We start from the raw sequence: 14,263 nt of genomic DNA, 5'->3' as shown, positions 1-14,263 counted from the left end.
CCAGGTGCTTGGGGCCTTTGATGGTGCTGGTCTCCTTTGCGGGGAACGTCTGCGCCCTTTCTTTGGCTCTGTCTTGGGTTGCACAGGGAGGATGAGGCATGCCGGGGCCTACTTTGGCGCTCTGAGCCCGACAGCTTCCAGTGCTTGGCCAGCACCGGCTCTCTTGATGAATCTGGGGCACTCTGCCCCAAGGAAGCTGGAGCCAATGTTGGGTGCTCCAGGCCTCGTAGTTGCAGCATGGCCTCCATCAACAACTGCTTCAAACAAAAGTCTCTCTCTTTCTTTGTTCTTGGCTTGAACGCCTGGTAAATCTTACACTGCTCCGTTTGGTGTGCTTCCCCCAGGCAACGTAGACAGGTGGCGCGTGGCACAAGCCTTATACCTGTGGACCTGCAACATACCCCGGGGCCCGGGGTGGGTGCTGGAAACCTCTAAGCACCTAATCTACTAAGCGTCCACAACGAGCGATTGCTAAGGAACCGATAACAGCTCTGTAACACTAAGGCTAAGGGATTGTGTCTTGTAAGAGAGCAAGAGACTGTTCCAATGCCGCCATGGAAGAAGAAACTGGAAGGGGTCAGGCCAGTGGGAGAATATCTGCACGGCTCAGTGGCGCCACTCAGAGGGCCCCCCTGCTGGGAGCTGCAAGGGAAAAAGTTTCTGATGCCCGTGCATGCAGCATGCTTACACCTAATGTGGAATGGACGTGAACAGGCACTTGAAGAAGAACTAGTGATTGGTATTATAATAAATACCTCTTGCTTCTTACTCATTATCATCTCTTCTCAGACATGTGGTAAACTGGGAATTGTAGGGGGGAAAGGATAGCTCAGTGGTTTGAGTATTGGCCTGCTAAACTCAGGGTTGTAAGTTCAGCCCTTGAGGGGGCCACTTAGGGATCTGGGGCAAAAATTGGTCCTGCTAGTGAAGGCAGGGGGCTGGACTCAACGCCTCTTCCAGTTGCAGGAGATTGGTATATCTCCTATTATCATTATTATGCTATTAGCTCAAGTATACTGGCATTGCATTCCTCAATAGCCACCTCATGGACAACTCTGAACACCATCCAACTTCATAGAGGGATCTGCCCGTGGTATTTACAGCATTCCCTTCTCTCCTGTTTTGCTATTTCTAAGGACATTTGTTGTCATGGTACAATTCCCCACTCTAAACCTTAGCATCCAAAAGATGGGGTACCAGCATGAATTCCTCTAAGCTCAATTACCAGCTTAGAACCTGTAGTGCTGCCACCAACCAGGAATTTCAGTGCCTGGTACACTCTGGTCCCCCCAAAACCTTGCCCGGGGTCCCCCAAGACCCAGACCCTCTGGATCTTAACACAAGGAAAGTAAACCCTTTCCCTCACCGTTGCCTCTCCCAGACTTCCCCTCCCTGGGTTACCCTGGAAGATCACTGTGATTCAAACTCCTTGAATCATAAAACAGAGAGGACAATTCACCTTTTTCCCTCCTTCTCTTTCCCTCTCCCAGACTCTTCCTGAGAGAAAGTAATCCTGGCACAGAGAGAAATCAGCCTCTCTCTCCCTCTTCCCTCCTTACTCCCCACCAATTCCCTGGTGAATCCAGACCCAGTCCCCTGGGATCTCACCAGAATAAAAAAAACAATCAGGTTCTTAAACAAGAAACTTTTAATTAAAGAGAGAAAAACAGTAAAAATTAGCTTTGTAAATTTAAAAGGGAATAGGTACAGGGTCTTTCAGCTATAGACACTGGGAATACCCTCCCAGTCTAAGTATACAAGTACAAATTAAAATCTTTTCAGCAAAATACCAATTTGAACTCATTTTAGCCAAATACACATTTGAACTCCTTCCAACCAAATACACATTTGCAAATAAAGAAAACAAACATAAGCCTAACTCGCTTTATCTATCTAGTACTCACTATTCTGAATCTGTAAGAACCTGTATCAGGGTGATTGGAGAGAAACCTGGTTGCACGTCTGGTCCCTCTGCACCCCCAGAGTGAACAACAACCAAATTCTAACAGCACACACAGAAACTTCCCTCCCTCAAGATTTGAAAGTATCCTGTCCTCTGATTGATCCTCTGGTCAGGTGACAGCCAGGCCTACTGAACTTGTTAACCCTTTATAGTCAAAGAGATATAAAGTACTTCTGTGCTATTACCTTTTCTTATCTGTTTATGACATTTGTACACAACAGGATTGTAATGGATCCAGACCCTCACACTGGAGCTACTCTGATTGATGAGCTGAGGATCTGGTCTTAAAACCTCCAGCGAGAAGTAAGCAATATGAAGAGAAGCAGGAGCTCTTAATTAATATCCTGCTGTCATGCAGGTAAAAAGGAATAAAAATATGACAGGGGTGAGCTGCATAACATGCAGTATTTTCCATGAGATGCCAACAAGTCTTTACCAAAACTCATGCTAATAATAAAGAATCTTGGCTTCTAAATTATAACATGCACAAGCACCACACTGATATTTAAACTCTTAACTCTCCACCCGATTTGTAAATCTCACGTTTTCAAAGTCACTGTTAAAGGCATATGCCCCCACTGTGTCAAGTCCTGTTGTGATCTCCTTGCACCTGTCATTTCCTGCAAGATTGCTACCGACAGTCATAATGAAGTGATTAGAAACGTATTTGCTGGATGAGAAACGAGAGGGTGCTAGGTGTTATATCACTTGGATAGGAGTGAGTAATCATGAAATGAACTGAGCATCAGAAGGAAACAGCTGGAATTCCCAACCAAGACCTTGTGAGCTCTCTTGGTTCAGGCTTGTCTGCAGCAAGTGTCATATCCTCAGGGCAAATATTGCTCTTGGCTTCCTACCTATCCTGACTGTCTCCTGGCAGTAGCTTCCTCCTCGAACTTCCTTCTCCCTGAGTGTTTAGAGGGGACTGGATGTAGACTTGATCCCTTCCTCTCTTCCCTTTGAGAAAGAGTTTAGGGAAATTCAGTCCTTCATTAGTCTTCATCTCCAGCTGTTCTTTTCATTTCTTCTCCGCTTTTCCATTTCTGTTTCTGACTTTTTTTTCTCTGTCACCACGGGTGATGGGAGGGTGAGTGAGACCTTGGAGCAGAAGCCTCAGCAGGAAGATGATGAGCAAGTCAAATCACATGGGACTTGATTGCAGAGACAGAAAGGGGGTGTGTCCAGGAAATGTGAGCAGGGAAAAGCCTTTGAGAGTCAAGAGAGGCCAGAGAATGAGGAGGGAAACCAGCCAACAGAGAAAGTTGGAAAATCTGTTAATTGTAGGGGAACTCACAGAGGCCTCAAGGAAACCAGGACCCAGCCGAGAATCCCCACGAGAGAGAGAAATAAAATGTGTGTTGAGTGTGGGGAAAAGTTCAGTAGGCCCTCGCAGCTTCTTAGCCATCAGAGAATCCACACAGGGGAGGCTGCAGCCTGGCAGTGGAGAGCACAAACCACTGGCTTTCCACAGATGGGAGATCACCCTGCAGCCTCTCCACTCTCCACCCCTGGGACACGGAATCAGTGGTGAGGCTGCACCCAACCCTGACACAGCACAAGGTCTGCCCCAGAAACACCCTGGGGCCCACCAAGTGTGGGGCAGGCAGGCTCAACCAGGAGGAACCAAGTGTGGAGGGCTCAGTGTGGGGGATCCAGGTGTGTGGTGAGAGGATTCTGTGTGGGACAATCTAGGTGGCAGCAGCTCAGTGGGGGGTGTAGATGTGGGGGGGGATCTGGATGCACAGAGACTTGGGGGGGATTCCAGGTGCAAGGGCAATGGGACTCTGCAAGAGCTTCCAGATGAAAGTGATTGGGGCTCAGTGCAGGGGTCTGGGTGTGGGGAGTCTCAGCAGGGGGGTCTGGGTGCTGGGGGAGTGGGGCTTGGTGGGGGTATGGATGCATTTAGTTAGGGGTCAGTGGGATGGGGGTGTGGATGTGGGGACTTGGTGGTGTGTGTGGGGGGGTGAGATCAGGGAGCTCAGTAGGAGTGTTCTGGGTGCAGGGGTTGGTATGTGGGGGCAGGAGGGGTCCAGATGAAGGGGTTGAGGTTCAGTGGGATGGAGTTTGGGCATGGAGGGCCAGGGGGGTTCTGGGTGTGCAGGGTGATGCTTGGTGGAGTTGTCTGGGTATAGGAGGTCCAGATGCATGTAAGTTGGGTTTGCAGTGACCCCTCTCCCTACAGCTAAGGAGTGATGGGGGGAGGAGGTTAAATCTATTTGGGTCTTGATTCCACTAGGCTGTTCCATGGAGTTAGCTAACTTGTATTAGCTGTCTTGTTGGAAAATTATAACTATTTTTAAATTAAAGAAAATAGCCCCTTTATAGCGGGTAGGTTAATTTAGCAGATTTCCTCAAGACCTGACATGACCTTGGTCACTGTTCTGTAGCCCAAACGAATTTGGGGCATCACATTTAAGCTTTTCTTCCCACTGCTAAGCAATTGTTAGTCACCAGGTTCACCCAGGGACAGAAGGGGCAGACAGCAGCAAAACACATTTCTTCCTGCCCATTGCATTCTCCACATCCGAGAAGACAAAATGACATAACTGTTTAACTTTGATGGAGAGGTCCTGCCCTAGGGAGTTGGGTCAGTAAGACTACTGAAGCATGTGTTTAGAAAAATTTGCTTTGAAACTAAGATAATTTCTGAAGTATGTGTTAGTAAGCATTTTCTCTCTCTTTTTCTTGTCGCCAATTATGATTGTTATGCCTTGTTTATGTTATGCCTGTATGCATATAAAATCTCTGTAACTCTTTCTAAGCCAGAGTGTTTAAACTGATGTTTCTGAATAACTATTTGAAATAATCTTACATATTATTCTCCTAAAGGTTTATTGGCCTTCAGAGATTCTGTACTGTCCAGGAACTGCATTGCTGGGAAATCTGGGACTGGGGGTGTATTGGGGGGCACTGTGTAGTAGAACATGGAGTCCAATCTAGCTGCCTGACTGGACAACAAGGACTGTCACGCTGAGTGAGTGACAGTAACTTTGCTTTCCCCCTTTGTAACATAGGGATAATGCCACTGAGCCCACCTTGTGAAATGCTTTGGAGACTAGGGCTGAGAAGCTCCCATACAAATGCTGCATATTATCATGGCAATAAAACAATCTGACCTTCAGGGATTGGGTCAGTGGCTACTGCCCCTTCTCTCCACCCCTCTCGGTGGACAGGGAAATCTCCCAGGAGAGTTTGGAGTCACCATCATTCCTTCTCTTGGCAGTGGCTCTGGCTCCAGCTAGCTCTTCCAGCAGGAACTTCTCCGGCCCCAATCCCGCCACGAAGCCAGGCAGCTCTTCCCACTCCCACATGATCTTCTGCCGCTTGGCTTCTGTCTCTTTCTGCCATGATAGGGAGAACCTGAGTGGCAGGAGCTCCAGGCATCTATCACCAACTCCTCGCCTTGCCGTTCCTCCTCGGCCTGGGCGGCTTCACTCTCCTGTTGCAGCAGTGTTAGGTGCTCTCCTGGTGCCTCCTAGAAGAAGGCAGGGGAGGGGGGCTACAAACCACTGCAAGTGGCCTCCCAGCTGCTGGATTTCAGGGCCCACCTTTCCCTGCAGACACCCAAGTGGAATTCCTGGGACTCCGATTTTTTTCCCAGGTATACAAGCTGAGTGAGCAAGATCTGAAAGGGAAAGGTGAAAGGAGGAGCAGGTTTTCAGACAAAAACACAAGACCCTCTGGTGAAATGCCAGGAGCGCAGCCCAAACCCCAGCTCCTACCCACTGCCTTAAAAGTCAACATCAATCCATTCCCTCAACCACTCCACTCCCAATTCCCAGTGCTGCACAAGTGCCACAGCTGATCAGACCCCCACCACGAAAGTAAGACTGTCCCCAAATACCCAGTTCTGTACCTAACATGCGATACATCCCAAAGACCCAGCTCCAACCCTGCACCCTTGTAGCAGGGTAGTTTCACTGCTCCTGCCCTAAATGGGGGAAATGTAGCTTAGATGGGCCCATTGATATGATGCTCGGGGGGGAGGATACCAGGTTAGAGGAGCTCATTGATCTGATCCATTGGCTTGCTTTATGGAGCATCCAATCCCCCCAGCCAGCCCTGCCCCTCCTGGCCCCTTCCCACACTGGAGCCCAGAGCTCCCCCCTGTGGCTTCCCTCAGCATGCTTGGTGGGGGACACATGCCCCCCAACTCCACCTGTGACCCCCAGCCCCTAAACGCTGGATGGGCAGACAGTGCATGGCCCCTCCAGCTCCCAAGGGCCGGACAGGCAGTGCACACCCACCAAGCCGTTCCTCTGCAAGCACTTGGTGGGCAACCCCAGGTGCCCCCCAGCCACCTCAAGTCCCAGCCACAGGCTGGCCATGGCCACCCTAGTCCTAGCCCCAGCATGCTGTCCTGGGCAGGAGCAGTCAGCCAGTCTGGGCTGGGGCCAAGGGGGAAGGGTGAGCAGGAGGGGGCCTTCTGGGCAGAGCATGGGCAGGGCTACACTGGGCTGTTTGGGGAGACACATCCTTCCCCAGCCCATGCCATCCATGACGCGTCCCCTCCAACCTGATGGTAAGCGATACCCAGTTGAGCCCATGGCCAGTACATCCTGCTCCACCCACAGCTGGGCTGGGAGCCAGGATTCCTGGCTCTTATCCCCAGCTCTGGGAGGGCAGTGGTGTCTAGTGGTTAGAGTGGGGGTTGGGAGCCAGGGTATCTGGGTATCTGGGTCCCCCTGCTAGCTCTGGGAAGAGAGTGAGGGCCAGTCGTGGTGCACCCACTAGCTTGAAGTGGTTTCCATCCTGTACAAGGTTTACAGTTTTGCTCAGTGGCTCTCAGCACCTCCCACTATAAAAATTGTTCCAGCGATGCTGGGTCTAATGGTTAGAGCAGGGGAGGCTGGGAGCCAGGCATGGGCAGTGGGTATAAGGGGCCAGGGGAGGCACCTTGCCTGTGCTCCACCTGGAGGCCCTGCTCCTGCTCCTCCTCGTCCCCTCAAGGCCCAATCCTCACTTCGCCTTTTCCCAGGTTCCCATCCACGCACATGGGGGCCTTAGGGGGAGGGGCTGGGGTGCAAACGGTAGGCGGGCGGGGGGGCCTTGGGGTAGGGGGCAAAGAGGTGCAAGTGGTGGGGCCTTGGGGGAAGAGACGTGAGAGGCGGCCGGGGGGGAGGGGCTCAGGAAAGTGGAACAAGAGGGTCTGAGGGTAGAGTGTGGGCGGGGCTGAAGGGGGAGTATGGGTGGGGCTTTGGCAGGAGGAGGCTGAGCGGAAGCGAACCTTGGTGCAGGGTCGCAGTCCGGGAGCGCCCAGCTACCCCAAATGGAGGGTTCCTGGGTTCTATTCCTGGCTATCTCACAGACTCCAAATCTGACCTGGCGCAGCCCATATCACCCTCCTTGGTGCCTCAGTTTTCCCATGTGTGAGAAGGGTACCAGTGTGAATGGATGCAGAGCCTTGGAGAATCTAGTCCCTTCTCCTGGTGGCTCCTTGGTAGCTGTGGGTAAACAGCCAACTGCTCCAGACCCTGGGTCATGTATGGGGAGACAGGGCCTGAGGGCTAGTTCTGAGGAATGGAAAGAATAAATCCACCCTTATCTGACCCCAACAAGGGGTACATGACGAGGAGGCTGGTGTTGCAGGGAGCAGGGAGTTCTGCAGCCTTTGAAGAGGAGAAGGGGACAGATTCCCCAGCTTGACTGCTGATGGCGGTGGCAGGTTGGGGGCACTGGTGGATATTGGTCTCATCCCTGTGGGCTGGAGTTGGAGCATGGCCTGCTGGGAGCTGATGTCTCCTCTGTATGTGGGAGGGTGACAGTGGGCGAAATGGTGGGACCCCCTGTCCCCCTGGAACAAGGGAGGCGTCTCTCAGCCTTGTCCGCTCCTCTCTTTCACCAGGATCTGCCCAGGTAGTTGGCCCAGCCCAGGCCCACCTTCAATGCCAGCAGCTTCAAATTCTGGGGAGTGGGGGCCTCTCAAGCCCACCCCGGGGAGCAGGAGGTGAGGCACTAGAGGGGGGCAAGGGCTGTGATGGGGCGAGGTGGGGTTGGAGAGATGTCAGAGGGTGAAGCTGGGACTCAGGGAGGGAATGGGGCAAGCTGCAGGGAGAAAGTGTAGAGAGGGGGGACGTCACAGGAGCGGGAGCTGGCGGGGAGGGGAAACCATAGGGAGAGCTGCTCAAGAGGCAGTAGGCATGGGGGGTAGGCATGGGCGGGAGCTCGTACAGGGATTGGGGTGTCAGGCCATCTCGGTTCTCTTTGTGAATGCCACCAGGCTGCAGGGAACCCCATGGCCGGCAGAGCCCCCTGCCTCCCAGCCTGGATTCCCAGCATGTAGCCGGCGGGGGGTGGGAGGATGTGACTGCCTCAGGGGCATTTACCTCACTCCCAGCCCCTGCTGGTGGTGAGAGGGAGGGTATTGGGGCTCCGCAGCAGAAAGCCCATTCGGGGAGGTTCCTCTAGGGAAGGATGGAAATCAGGATCCCCCTCACCAGAATAAAGTCCTCAGGAAGGATCGAGTGAGTCTGGTGCGAGGGGTTAGTTTGTTAGCATGGCCCCCTACACAACCACTGCCACCGGCTCTGCGGCCCCCAGGCCACAATGTGGTTCTCAGAGAGGTGTGGGAGGGAAAAGGGAGGTGCCCTCTAGACAATCTGGGGCCCTGGGAGGTGGGTGACAGCAGGAACACCTGGCCCTCAAGGCTGAGACTCGCCAACTCATCACAGCAGTGGCTGTGCAAAGTGCCACCAGCTCCTGTGTGTCTGCATCCCCCTCCCTGCTGCATCTGCGGGGTGGGGGTCTGGTGACTGCAGTCCCCTCCCCCCGCTGCCCCATGGGGGAGGTCTGGTGACTGCAGCCCCCTCCCCCGCTGCACCTGGGGTGGGGGGGTCTGGTCACTGCAGGCAGCTCCCACCCTCGCACTCAAACACGGGGTGGAGGTGGGGGAGGTTTCGTCTTGCACTCCGATTGGTCTGGGCTCTGTCTCTTCTTCCTATTGGCTTTGTCAGAAGGGGCGGAACTTCCCGGGGATGTCACGTGGCCCTAAAGCATTTGTGAGGCGGCTGGTGAGCGGCACATGTCGCGGCCTGGAGCGCGAGCGGGTAAACGTGTGTGTGGGGGGGCCCGGAGGTGCCCAAACACCTCCTTCCGAGCTCCCCCTTCTAGCCCTGCCCCCTCCCCAGTATCTCCCACCACCTCGTCTGGTCCCGCCCCCCAATGCCTCCTCCTTCTACAGGCCGCCCCCCCAAATGGCCCCCTCCCCCTCCCTCTCCCCCTCCTCTTCCTACACCCCACCCCCAAACACCCCTGGTTCCCTGTCTGCAAATGCCTCCCTCCCTCTTATACCGCCTGCCCTCAAATATCTCCCACTCCCTTCTACTCCCAACCCCAAATGCTTCCCAACCCCCCTCTTCTACACCCCAACCCCAAACACCCGCGTCCCCCCATCTGTGAATGCCTCCCTCCACCCTTCTACCCCCTGACCTCAAGTATCTCCCACCCCCTTCCACCCCAGCCCCCAAATGCCTCCCAACCCCCCCTTTTCTACAACCACCCCCAAGCACCCCTTGTCACCCGTCTGCAAATGCCATCCACTCCCCTTCTACTCTCTGTCCCCAAATACCTCCCAGCCCCCTTCTACACCCAGATACCGCCTGCCCCCTCCCCAAATATCTCCCACCATAGCTGCGTAGCATGGGGCAGTGCAAGGTTCTGCAAACTGTTTCAAGATAACAAGCTAAACCAGCTGCTTCTTTGAACGGGTAAAAATCTCTGCCAACCTGATGACTTGGCACCTCCCTGGTCCTGCGGTTCTTTGACTGTTCAAGTAAGCTCAGTGTGATATGCTCCTGGGACTCGGGAGTAGTCCCAAGTCTAACACATTCCTTAGGTGGTCTCAAACCATCTCATTTCCATCTGTAGCCAAAGATTTGCCATGAGACAACTGCAAAACCCCGTGCACAGACCCCAGAACTGTCTGAATCTGGGGAGTCTGGAGGGGAGATGGAAGATGCAGAGTGGGTGCCGATAATAGCAGCCAAAGGATTCAATAAAAGCCCGTCAGGGGTATGATCCAGGTACCTTTCTCTGCCTGCGACTTGGGTTACTAGCTCTGACTGAGGGGACTACTTCCATGTGACATGATGCTGCCTGGCACATGCAGAATGAAACACAGCTGGAGTGGGGGGTTTGCACTGGCTTTCTGAAGCAAAAGCCACCTACCCCAGCAGCACCAGAGGGCATTTAGCTGTGGCCAGTCATACTTTGGATGGATAGTTTGTCTGCCACCCACTTGAACGCTTTAGATAGTGGCAGAAGTAGGAAGTGCTCCAGGGCAGCTGTACTTCCTGAGCATCAAACACGCTTGTAACTCTCTGAACCGCTCTGCTCGTGCATGTGGCTGTTCCAGAGAGGAACTGGCTAGGATGGCAAAGTCCCCCTGCAGACGGTCTCAGCTGTGGTGTGATGCCAAAGAAGCTGAGTGGTCGGCTTGTGTGTGTCCAGGGCTGCTGACCCCATGGGGAGAAGATGGGTTTGGAAGACTAAGCACTCCCCAGAGAATGGGAAAGGAGGACAGAATGGAAGATGAGTGGGGGATGATAAAGAGGAAAAATTATTGATGACACTGGTACCATGCAGCTTTCTCCACGAGCAGTGATGGGTAACCAATGAAAGACATGCACACTGCTAAGGAATGGCATTTGGGAGGTAGAGAGATGCATTAAACTTTGTGGGAACTTCCCTTCCTTCTTGGTTCCTGTAGTGACACCTTGTTCAGACTCCTGCTCTCCACTAAGATTTTTGAGGGAGAGACACTGTGGACGGGGCTTGCATGTGCTGAAGACTTAAGTCAGTAAGAACCAATGAGCCATTCTAAGCTTGCATCTCCCCAAAGACTTATGAGGACTGACTGTCCTCTCCCTCAAATCTATTTTACAGATACACTCGTGTAAAATCTATATTCTGAGATATATTCAAGCTGCATGCAGGCTCCTCAGCTGATCTGAAGGGTGGGGATATCCGCTGCTTGGCATCAAAGGGAGTTTGTAATTCTGAACTGCTGGGCTCAAAGCTCATTTAAAAACTGAGCCGTTTCAGAACATCCATTGCAGGGGTGAGAGTGGCTGATTGTGCTTCACCCTTAGAATTTCAAACTGTGCCACAAAACCCTTTTCCTTCTGAACTGGGCTGCGCATTAGCTTTATGTGGGAGAAACTCTAGTTTCATGCACTGAGACCTGTGAGTGAGACTGACTGTTGCTGGCATGTGTAATGAGGACATGGAGAGGTCTCAAGCTTGAATTTGACCTGGCGAGGTGAAGAAAGTTATTGTGATGGTGCTGAAACAGCAATATTGGGAATGATCATCTACCCCAGGAGATGGCTCAGTGGGTAACATGATCACTTGCCTCTCTTTTTGGGGCTACAGTGGCAGTGAGGTGAGGGGCATGGCAATTTATGGAATTTGGTGTCCAGTCCTAGCACTGCTAAAGAGCCTTAAACTGCTGTGGCTCTCTGGGTACAGCCCAACAGCAGCGGGACTGTTATTACCTTGAACTCTCTTCTCTTAAAAGCGTTCCTGCCACTGCCGATGTGGAAACGGGCAGTGTGGCTACAGGAACCAGAAGTGAGGCTGTACTGCAGGCTGTCACTGTGATTCAACAAAACGTATCTGCTGGTGAGTACTACTGCATTTGGCACTCGGACTTTGGCGCTGGATGTGTCCAACATCTACCCAATAACTTCCATATAATCTAATTCAGAAAGATGAACATGGGCCTCCACAATCTAGTGGTGCCTACGCACCCAACCTGGCAACGTAAGGTCTATCTCTGTGTTAGAAACGATGGTAAATGTCACTGATTATAATTTCCCTGGTGCATCTTGCCATGTTAGTAGCTCCATCTGCTTTGCCAGCCTGCAGGATTAAAGTATATGAATGTGGGAGTCTTCCTACTGATCTCCAGCCTTTTGGGCTAACTTTCTGCAACCTGGCAGATGCTTCTCAGAGGATCGGTAATGGCAGCCCCTTCTGCCTGGTAGCTGACATGAACTTGTGCCTCTGGTCCAAACTGTGCAAAAAATGTACTCCACTCCATTTATTCATCGCTTTTTAAAAACATCCGAAGAGGAACTTAGCTGGTTTTAACTGCCTCACAGACCATCCTGATCATTTCTGATTCCAAATAGTAGCCTTATCTGCCTTTTTTGCAACTGAGTTTGACTAGCAGTCTGGTTCTGGGAGGCCTTTGCTCCAAACCTCCCACCCTGGCAACCTAGAAAGCAAAATTAGCTGATTTTAGATTGAGTTGATACAAAGAATTTCGAACATCATGGGTGGGGGGTGAAAAGGGGAGGAGGGAAGTACATAATGTCAGTGGCTTTGATTTTTAACTACCTACTTTGCTGCTGTTCACAGGATCCTGATGTACGTAGGGATAAGAGCGGGACTAACAAATTTAGCCTCTGCTTTAAAAGAGACCAGCAAATATTTTTATTATGTGTCATGTCAGTATTAACTTTCTTTGAAAACTATTCACTGTAGCCATTGAGAAATGGTTGGACTGTACCATTTCATGCAAAGAGGAGGTAGTATTTCAGAGAAATGATCTTCTTTTTCCCATTCCTATGTGTAGCAGGGTAGTCACCCCACTTGTGCCCTGAAGGGCTTCAAACAGCCCTGGGAGAGGGCTGTGGCAGGGAAAGCAGCTACTAGGCTGATTGGGGAAGCAGCTGCAGCTGGGCCATGTGCCAATCAGGCCTCAGCTGGCCCTATATAAGAGGCAGTGAGCCAGGAGCTCAGCAGTCTGTCTGTTTGTAGAGGGAGAAGGGCCTAGCTGCGGGGAGCTAGAGACAGGGTACTTGAGTGGAACAGGACTGGGGAAAGGCTGAGGAGCTGGGGAGCTCCAGCCTGGAAAGCCCCAGGCTGCGGCCTAGCATAAGGCCAACAGGTCCTGGGGGTTGCAGAGGGCAGCCCAGGGTAGGCCAAGGCAGCAGGTCCAAACCCAACCTTGCCAGTGCTGAGTGGCTGATACTGCAGTGTGCCCCAGGGTTTGGGGGCTGGACAATGACTGGCAGTAGCTGTATACTGAGGCGAGAGGGGATAGTGGGTGGGGGTTCCCCGGCGAGGGGAGACTCTAAGACTGAGGGGTTATTGCCAGGGGGAAGCTCCCCAGATAACAGGGCACCAGGTCTGGGCAGGACACAGAGGGCAAGGAGGCAGTGGGATACAGAACTACAGAGGGTGCTCCAATGGCTGGAGAGCTAATTCCCAAAAGAGACCAGCAGGAGGCGCCGCATTGCTACACGGTGCAACTGCTTACTCTTAAGGTGTATGCAGGGGTGTAGCTGTATTGGGTCTCAGGGTAACTGAGGTGACATCTTGTATTAGACCAACTGCTGGTGGTGGAGAGACAAGCTTTTGAGCTACACAGAGCTGCTCTTTTCTCTCACCAGCAGAAGTTGGTCATGAACCTTGTTACTCTTAAGCTAAAGTTAGTAGAGCAGGTTTGTTTAAGCTGATCTTTGATCCCTCGTCACCTTGAAGAACCAGTTGCTTTGTGACATGTGCCTTCTAGTGCCCATGCAGCTTTCTCTAGAGTTGCTGTTCACAGCAAGGGCAGGTAGAATACTAGGATCCATAAGTCTGTTTCCTGAATAAGATTGATTGGTGGGGCAGCATTGAACTAGGCTAATGTGCATGTCTGGTCTTCACTCCTAGGACCATCCTGAGGCCCAAACTAGATTCTAAAGGATCCTTCAAACTGGAAGATCCCATTAACGTGAGTGCTGGGGAGACCACCTTTGAACCAATATGTATCACTCTGAACAAGAAATGAGAAATGGGGGAGCCTGGGTGGAATTGATTTCCAGTCACTGGCAGCCGTATGTTGTTCATGGCTAGCAGTGGGCACTAAATCAGGAGAAAATTCCCCAAGACCCTTTCACTGCCTCTGCCTCTTGCTTGGCCCCAACCTTCTGAGCAGCCTGGGGAAATTAGCCCTTTTTGCTCTCAAATAAGCCATTGAAATGTTGGCCCTTTACCTGGATCACCTCACCCTAATTGTTTCCTGGTGTCCTTCTGCCAGCTAAGTACACTAGATTCTGCTTCCTCCCACCCAGCTTCTCTTTCTGCCCCATTATATAAATCTCTGTAGGGTTTGACATGGGGGTAGGGAATAGCTTCTGTATGGGGAGAGGTTAATAAAACAGAGACCTTTCAGCTTGGAAAAGAGGTCACGAAGGCGGGAAGGATATTTTAGAAGTCTATAAAATCATGAAATGTGTGGAATTTACTCCTTCTCATAACACAAGAGCTAGGGGGTCACCAAAAGAAATTAATAGGCAGCAGATTTAA

Source organism: Gopherus flavomarginatus, chromosome 13 (assembly GCF_025201925.1).
Source record: "Gopherus flavomarginatus isolate rGopFla2 chromosome 13, rGopFla2.mat.asm, whole genome shotgun sequence".
In the NCBI taxonomy this organism is placed as follows: Eukaryota; Metazoa; Chordata; order Testudines; family Testudinidae; genus Gopherus; species Gopherus flavomarginatus.
This window is presented reverse-complemented; position numbering follows the sequence as displayed.